The sequence below is a fragment of the Humulus lupulus genome, chromosome 2 (genome assembly GCF_963169125.1).
Source record: "Humulus lupulus chromosome 2, drHumLupu1.1, whole genome shotgun sequence".
NCBI lineage: Eukaryota > Viridiplantae > Streptophyta > Magnoliopsida > Rosales > Cannabaceae > Humulus > Humulus lupulus.
Genome location: NC_084794.1, coordinates 121,868,602 through 121,877,440, shown reverse-complemented (window position 1 = coordinate 121,877,440; position 8,839 = coordinate 121,868,602). Strand labels below are relative to the sequence as shown.

The 8,839-nt window shown below is 42.7% G+C and overlaps 1 non-coding gene across 1 annotated transcript; it reads left to right on the top strand.

Moving 5' to 3' along the window:
- Positions 1-880: 880 nt before the first annotated feature.
- On the top strand, positions 881-987 carry LOC133820769 (small nucleolar RNA R71). The gene has a single exon (XR_009887168.1). It is a non-coding gene; the product is annotated as a small nucleolar RNA R71 (small nucleolar RNA).
- Positions 988-8,839: the final 7,852 nt, after the last annotated feature.

Sequence of the window (8,839 nt, the reverse complement as noted above, 5' to 3'; positions counted from 1 at the left end):
GGCAGTTTTGTTACTTGTTTCTCCTTCGCTTTGGATTGAAGTGGGCTCTCCACTACCCTGTATTTCCTCAGAATTTCCCAGATTTTTACCATTCCGCAGCTGAATAGCTTTACAGTGTTCTTTCCCATCTCTCCTTGGGTTTTCGGTATCACTAGGCAAAGATCCTTGCGGCCTAGTTTTCATTTCATTGGCTAGCTGGCCGAGCTGCATCTCAAGATTACGAAGAGAAGCTGCTTGGCTCTGTATTACTGCATCGTTCTTAGCCATATACTCCCTCATTAGATTCTCCAAAGAATTCGGCTGGGTGTTTTGAACATGTTGTGAAGGTCTCGGCTGCTGTGAAAAACCTGGTGGATATGCTTGTCTTCCTTGTGCTGGTGTTGTGCTTGAACTTGCTCCTTGACCCCCCCATGACAGATTAGGATGATTCTTCCACGCTGGATTGTAAGTGTTAGAATATGGGTTGTTGTTGCGGGTGAAATTCTGATTACCCACATAGCAAACCGAGGCTGGATTTCAAGGGCAATTCTCAAAAGTATGCCCGTCCCCACAATACACACACGATACTTCTGCACTTTGAATGGCAGCAGTTGGCTGAATATTTCCTCCCAAACTCATATTCTTCAAGATGTTGGTCATTGAGGCCATTTGAGCTGTTAGAGTCGTTAATGCATCTACTTCAAGAACTCCCGCCACCTTTCTACTTGTAGGAGCTCTAGTGTTTGACCATTGATAGTTATTACTTGCAATCCTTTCCAAAATCTCAAATGCTTCGTTGTAAGATTTGGAAAGAATGGCTCCATTGGCTGAAGCGTCCAAGACCATTCGAGAGGCTGCATTGAGACCATTGTAGAATGTCTCCATTTGTATACAATGTGGGATACCGTGATGTGGACATTTTCTTAAAAGCTCTTCGAATCTCTCCCACGCGTCACTAGTGGACTCATCTTCCAGCTGCTGAAACAACATAATCTCACTTCTAAACTTTGCATTTCTTGTGGGAGGGAAGTATTTTCTTAGAAATTTCTCAGCCAAGTCATTCCAATTTGTAACGGAATCGGGAGGAAGGGTGTTGAGCCATGATCTAGCACGGTCCCTCAAAGAGAACGGAAATAGTTTCAACCTCAATGCTTCTTCACTCACTCCTTGAAGCTTAAAGGAATCACTCACCTCCAAGAATGAACGGAGGTGGAGATGAGGATCCTCCGTTGGCAACCTGCTGAACTGCCCCACGGTTTGGAGCATTTGAAACATCACTAGCTTGAGCTTGAATTGAACTGCTTGTATTTCTGGCCTCACAATGCCTGGATTTAGCTCATTAAACATGGGGGCAGCGTATTCCCGTATTGCTCTGGCTCTGTCATCCGCCAAAACAATGGGATTAGTAACTTGCTGGCCATCCCCCTCATCATCAACACGTTCAGCCATAGTGCCTCGGCTTTTAGCCTTTTGATCCTTTCTCCTTTTTCTGAAAGTTCGTTCAATCTCGGGGTCAATAGGAGCAAGTTCACTATCCTCTTGCCGGTTCATACACTGTAGGTACCTGAGTTTGCACAACCCGAACCAACAAGGTTAAAAATAATGAAAATAAATTATAAAATAGTTGATAAAACAGAATTTAATTTTAAAGTCCCCGGCAACGGCGCCAAAAACTTGTTGTGAATTTTCTAACGATTAAAATATGTGCAAGTATACACAGTCGATAACAAGTAATACAGTAATACAATATCAAAGTTCGTCTCCACAGGGACTTTTAAACTAAATAAAAGCAATATCAACTAATAACAATTTACAATTCAGTAACCAAATCAAGAGAAAATTTATGTAATTAATTCTGAAAATAAATGTAAATGAGCAAATTAATTAAACTAAAAATCAGAGATTAAAATGAAAGAATTCTGGGTGGATTTTAGATATGAGAAAAATAGATTTGGGTGGTTAATTCCCCTCGGTTCGTTCCAGTTGCTACATCAATGGCTCAGCAATGGGTCAGCAATTTATGTCACAGTTAACAGATTTCGTAAAACCCAGTAAGTTTTTCCCAAAACTTAATATCTATTGTCTATAACCCCCCTCAATACATTCATGTATTAAAATAGACTATAACCAACCAATCAAGCACCAAATCTTTAGGTTATGCAAGGCAGCAAAATAGTCCTATTCCACTACTCAAAATCACCTCAAACTAGGTAAGTTTCTTGCATCAATTGAATGGGTTCAGCTAGACTTCCCTTTTCCAAGTTAGATCTAACTTAATAAATGCTAAAAATGGCCAGTAATTAACATTCACTTATCATTACAGCACATTCAATTGAACTATGACATAAACAACTTAACCATGCATTTAGAAATTTAGTTCATACATAAGGGTTCATAACCACCCAAATCTTTAGGGTGTTAGTTCATAGCTGAAATTATAAACATAAAACCAGTACAGAATATTTCCATGGAGTTTGAGCAGAAATTAAGATGAGAAAATAATACAAAATTAAAGAGAAATAGAGATTAGAGAGAATTGAGTGTTGAGCTCTAGTCCCCCTTAGGCGTCTGTCTTCTTTTTCTCTCCTATTTCGTACTCTCTTCTTCTTCTTTCTTTCTGCTTCTCTCTGTACTTTGCTTAGTGAAAATATTCAGAATTCTCTAAAAATGATGGGTCTCCCTTTTTCCGTTACGGCTGCCTCCTCTTTAGGGTACTTCGTTTACCCTAATTAGTAAGTCCAAGTTAATTGTGCCCTCTTGTCCTTTGCCACACTATCCAGCTGACTCATTGTACAACATTCTCGCCACCTAGGCGTCACTTATTCTTCATTAAGTCCAGCTGGAATTTTTCACGTTTCTTCACTGGTCCCTGCCGATTGCTACGTTGTGGTTGCTACAACATTGATAGAACAGCAACATGCTATTTCCAGAGTTGTTCCCCTTATTGATCCAAAGTTCCCGATCACCTATTCCAGCTCCCTTTCCTGTTTAACACATACACTAAACTACATAAATCACTCAAAAATATGACAATGCAAACACAAGGTCCCTAGCTACACAGACACACTAAATTATACACAATTACACGAAATACAAACACATTACTCTTTTGATTGGTTTGAAAATTAAGTTTAAAGATATGAAAATAACTCTAAATCTTAGAGTTATCAGTAGGTGGACTCCATTTGTGAAGATGGTGAAGTATGTACAGGGAAGACAAAGCTCGTATCCTGTTTAGAGCTATCTGTAATGGAAAAATGTTGAAATAATTAGCCACCGATCAAAAGAAAGGATGTAGAGGGATGGTAGCTCTAGCATGGATGTGATAACTCGACCAGGCACAATGAACTCCACCGAGGTTGTTAGCTCTCTAGCCAGGGCATGGACATATTAGGTTCACTCCCTGAAGGCCCAAAGAATGAGAATGCCTTACGACAACTTTAGAGGTCAATTTGGAGTCCCTGGCCACAAACCAAGAGATAATCCTTTGGCTTCATCTAACCACTTCTTCAAGCTTGCCTTAAGAGTTTTGTTTACAGCCTCGACCTGGCCGTTGGCTTGTGGGTATGCTACCGACGAGAAGCTCTTCATAATGCCATATTTTTCACAGAAGTCTGTGAAGAGATCACTGTCAAATTGTGTCCCGTTGTCTGACACGATCTTTTTAGGAAGCTCAAACCGACATATAATATTCTTTACCACAAAGTCCAGGACTCTTTTTGAAGTGATGGTTGCTAGAGGCTCAGCTTCTACCCATTTTGTGATGTAGTCGATCGCCACCATCGCATAACGAACTCCTCCCTTTCCCATAGGTAGGGAGCCTATTAGGTTGATTCCCCATACCGCAAATGGCCATGGGGATGAAATCATCGTTAGCTCGACCGGAGAAGCTCGGAAAACCATGGCGAAACACTGACATTTGTCAAACTTCTGAACCTACGAGAACGATTCTTTCGTTAAAGTGGGCCAGAAATAACCCTGCCTTAGTATCTTCATTGCCAGGTTTTGCCCCCTAACATGATCTCCACAAAAGCCTTCGTGTATTTTTTGTAAAATAGTTTTGGCTTCCTCTAGCACAACGCATCGTAGGAGAGGCAATGAATGACCATGTTGATATAAGGTTCCATTTATTATTACATATCGTGGAGATTGATAAAGTACTTTTCTCGCATCTTTTAATAGTTGTCAGGTAACTTTCCAGTTGTGAGGTATTCCATTATGGGAGTCATCCAGGTTGGCCTTATGTCGATCATTCCGACCTCTATCACTTCTACTGTCACGCTTGGGTTCTCCAAGAATTTTACTGGCACCACATTCAATGTCTCAGCCTCTTTTGTGGTAGCAAGCCGTGCCAAAGCATCAACGTTAGAATTCTGCTCACGTGGAATTTGTTCCACAGAGTAGTACTCAAATTCAGACAGTTCTCCCTTTACCTTAACTAGGTAAGCCACCATCTTGGTGCCTCGGGCATGATATTCTCCCAATACCTGATTGACCACGAGTTTGGAATCGCTATAAAATTGGATGACTTTCGCTTTGAGTTCCCTTGCTACCCTCAGTCTTACTAGTAAGGCCTCATATTCAGCTTCATTGTTGGATGCTTCAAATCCGAACCTTAGAGCTGTGTGAAATCGATGCCCTTCCAATGAGATTACGATGATCCCAGCTCCTGATCCGTTCTCATTTGACGATCCGCCAACGAAGATTTTCCATAATTCCTGCACCGGCTCCCTCAAGAGTTCCTCTTGAAAACCTGTGCATTCAGCCATAAAATCTGCAAGGTCTTGACTTTTAATTGAGGTCCGTGGCATGTACAATATCTCAAACTGGCTAAGTTCAATGGCCCATCTTAAAAGACCTCCCAACGTTTCAGGATTTTGCAAAACCTGCCTTAAAGGTTGGTCGGTTAAGACTTTGATTGAATGGGACTGGAAATATGGCTGGAGCTTTCTGGAAGCCAATATCAGACAGAATTATAGCTTTTCTATCAGCGAATATCGTGACTCGGCTTCGAGAAGCCTCTTGCTTACATAATGAACTGGTTTCTGAGCACGGTCTTCTTCTCGAACTAATATAGTACTGACTGCATTCTCTGTCATGGCCAATTAAAGGAACAGAGATTCTACAGACATAGGTTTAGATAATACGGGGGGGCTCGGACAGATGCATTTTTAGATCGTGGAATGCATGTTCGCACTCCTTGGTCCACTCAAATTTTGTGTTTCCTCTAAGAAAGTTGTAGAATGGCAGACACTTGTCAGTTGATTTTGAAATGAAATGAGTCAAAGCTTCCACCCTTCCAATCAAACTTTGAACTTCTTTACACAACCTGGGTGAGGGCATTTCTAACAACGATTTGATTTTCTCAGGATTCGCCTCAATCCCCCTTGTGTTGACTATGAACCCTAGGAATTTTCTAGATGCCACTCTGAAAGTGCATTTCTGGGGATTCAGCTTCATGTTATACCTCCTTAATATTCCAAAACACTCTTCTAGACCAGGCACATGGTTGTTTGAAGTTTTTGATTTGAGAAGCATGTCATCGACATATACTTCCATATTTCTCCCGATCTGACTAGCAAACATCTTGTTGACCAAGTGTTGATATGTAGCCCCGGTATTCTTCAGCCCGAAGGGCATAACTTTATAACAGTACATGTTATGTTCGGTCATGAAGCTAGTATGTTCCTAGTCCACTGGATTCATCACGATCTGGTTATATCTAAAATACGCGTCCATGAAGGACATGAGCTGGTGACCTGCCATGGCATCTACCAATTGATCAATCCTTAGAAGTGGGAAACAATCTTTGGGACATGCTTTATTTAGATCGAAGAAGTCAATACAGGTCCTCCACTTCCCGTTTGGCTTCGGGACCAGCACGGGGTTGGCAACCTAGATCGAGTACTTTGCCTCCCGGATAAACCCGCATTTTAATAATCGAACTACTTCATCCTCAAGGGCATCAGCTCGGACAGTTCCCAAACATTTTCATTTTTGGGATTTCGTAGGCACATTCTTGTCCAAATTTAAGGTGTGAATGATTACATTCGGACTTATTCCCACCATATTTTCATGCAACCAAGCGAAGACGTCGAGGTTTTGCTATAAGAAATCAACCAGCTCCTTCTTCCTTTTATTGTCAAGATTCTTCCCAATCTTTACGAATCTTGAAGCATCTTTGGGGTCGATGTTTACTTCCTTGAGCTCTTCTATGGCCTGGAGTTCTGATCTATCTTCGCCTACTCGTGCGTCAATGTCATCGCGTTAGGCGACATCACCATCCTCTTTTTGCTGAGGTTCTTTCATCCCGCAAGTAACTTTTACTTCCTGGGACTACTCACCTCCGTCATTTATGGCCATCGCTTGCTGCCCGGGTTGTGATTTTCCCTTCATAGAAATTGTATAGCATTCCCTGGCAGCGAGCTGATCACCTCTGACGGTGCATATTCCCGCAGTTGAAGGGAATTTCATTGCTAGGTGGCGGATATAAGTTATGGCTTCAAACGCCATCAGTGCAGGTCGACCCAAAATTGCATTGTATGCAGCTGGACAATCGATTACCACGAACTCAAGTAACTTGGAAACAGTTCATGAGTCTTCTCCCAATGTCACCACCAATCTGATCATCCCGATGGATGCCGAACCCTCACCAGAAAAGTCGTACAGAGTCATTGAGATCGCCTTCAAATTAGTTACAGATAACCCCATTTTTTCTAGGGTGGACCTGAAAAGTAGATTCACAGAACTTTTGTTATCCACTAGTGTTCTTCGGACCCTCCGGTTGGTGAGCTGAACAGTTATGACCAACAAATCATTATGTGGGAATTGGACGTGTCCAACATCCTCTTCTGTGAAGGTGATTGGTTGCTTTTCCAATCGATGTTGTTTCGATAATCGTTGCTTCGGAACGAACACCACCTCGTTATCGAACTTCGGTTCTTAATGTACATCTTCTGGGTCCCGCTGCTCGTTCCTACCAAATGGGGTCCTCCCGCAATAGTGGTTATATCTCCCCCTACTATTGAAGGAGGGTCGACTTGATTTTTCTGAGCTTCGTGTTGGCTTGTCGGAGCTTCCGGAACTGGTAGTGGATTGTGCCCAGCGAGCTGACTCTAATTCACCCAATTTCAGACATGCTGGGCCAAAGGTCCTACCCTAATGAGAGTTTCAATCTCATCCTTCAGCTGTCGGAAATCATCAGTGTTATGACCGATGTCGTTATGGAATCGGCATAATTTTGAACAATCTCTCTTCGCCCTCTGGTTCTTCGATGCCTTTGGTTTCTTCCACGAAAGGCAAGTAGAATTGGCCAGAAAAATATGCTCACGTGTATCCGTATTAGGTCAGTATATGTGGCATAGATAGGTTTGAACTTCTCTGCGGGCTTGTTTTTCTTCATTCTGCTCTAATCGTCCTTGCCATTTCCCTTCCTTTTGTTATTCCCTCCTTGATTATTCTGGGTAATGGTTTAAGCCGTAGCTGCATCGTCTGTTACCGTTCCAACAGGCTGAACAGGGGTCTGGTTGGTTCCTGCAACAGAAGCTTGCGCCTCCTCTAGGTTAACCATTCTTGAGCTTGGGCCAAGAATTCATCCACACTCTTAACTCCTTTTCTTTGAAGTTCCTGCCATAGGTTGCCCCCAATAAGAATTCCTATCCTCATTGCCATGAGTTTGGAGTTGTCATTAGCATCTCTAGCTTGTGCAGCGACATTAGAAAATCTACTTAGATATGCTTTCAACGTCTCACCAGGTTGTTGCTTCACATTGGCCAATGAATCAGTGTCAACTCGAGCTCCCTGTGAAGCTCGGAATGCTTTTTTGAAATCAGAAGAAAACTTCTTCCATGAGCTTATTGAATGCCTCTTGTCTTGCTTAAACCACTGCCTGGCTGGCCCGACCAGAGTTGCATGGAATAAAATACACCTTAAATCGAGCCCGACATTGTGAGCCATCATCATGGTGTTAAACATTCCAAGGTGATCTGACGGATCTCCATTTCCACAAATTTTTATAGGCGTGGCATTCTAAAGCCTACAGGATATGTGGCCGCCGCAATATTTGAAGCAAAAGGCTTGAGCTCCTCATTTGAGTAGCAATCTTTTTTTTCTTTTCCAGATAAAAACCTATTCATTTGCTCTTCCATTAAGGCTAGTCTTTCGAGGGTTTGGTCCTTAGTCCCTAGGTTACCCTGGGGCTGTTCAACAGCTCACATCCTATCGTATGCATTTGACGGGTAATTGTCGCTTCAAGCTCGAGCTTGGTTTTGTGGGGAATTCCCGTTATCACGTACTATGGATGGACCTCCTTCTGGTCGAGTATAGCTAATACCTTCATTCCGAGCTAGATTCTTTCTCTACGAATTCAAAAGATCGCGCAAATTGGGTTGCAGATCATACCGAGGGCTCTGTGCTCCCGTTTAAGAAGCTCACAGCTCGTGGTTAGGGCCAAGGATCTGGATTTTCGACACATGTTCGTGGGACGTAAGTGTTGGCAGATGGGGGAGGATTCCTCCTACTGTCTCCATAAGCTGGAATGTCTCGTTGAGGACGAGGTGGTGTCGGATGTCTTATAGGTGACGGGGGATGTCTTATTGGTGAGGTTATCCTCATTCCATTAGGGCAGACTAAATTAGCCCACCTATGTTCTACTCCAATGTCTCTAGTTCTTTGTGCCCGGTGATCCAATCGCAGCATAGGAAGGTTTGTTGGAGCATTTTTTCTTCGTGAGCCTGTCCTAACCACCCCTCGTGGATTTTCATGGTCATTCTTGGGGGTGGTGACAAAGGCACTGAACTTGGAGTTGCAGTCCTAATCGACCGACTGACATGCTGACGACCCTTATGATGATCGTTGGGTC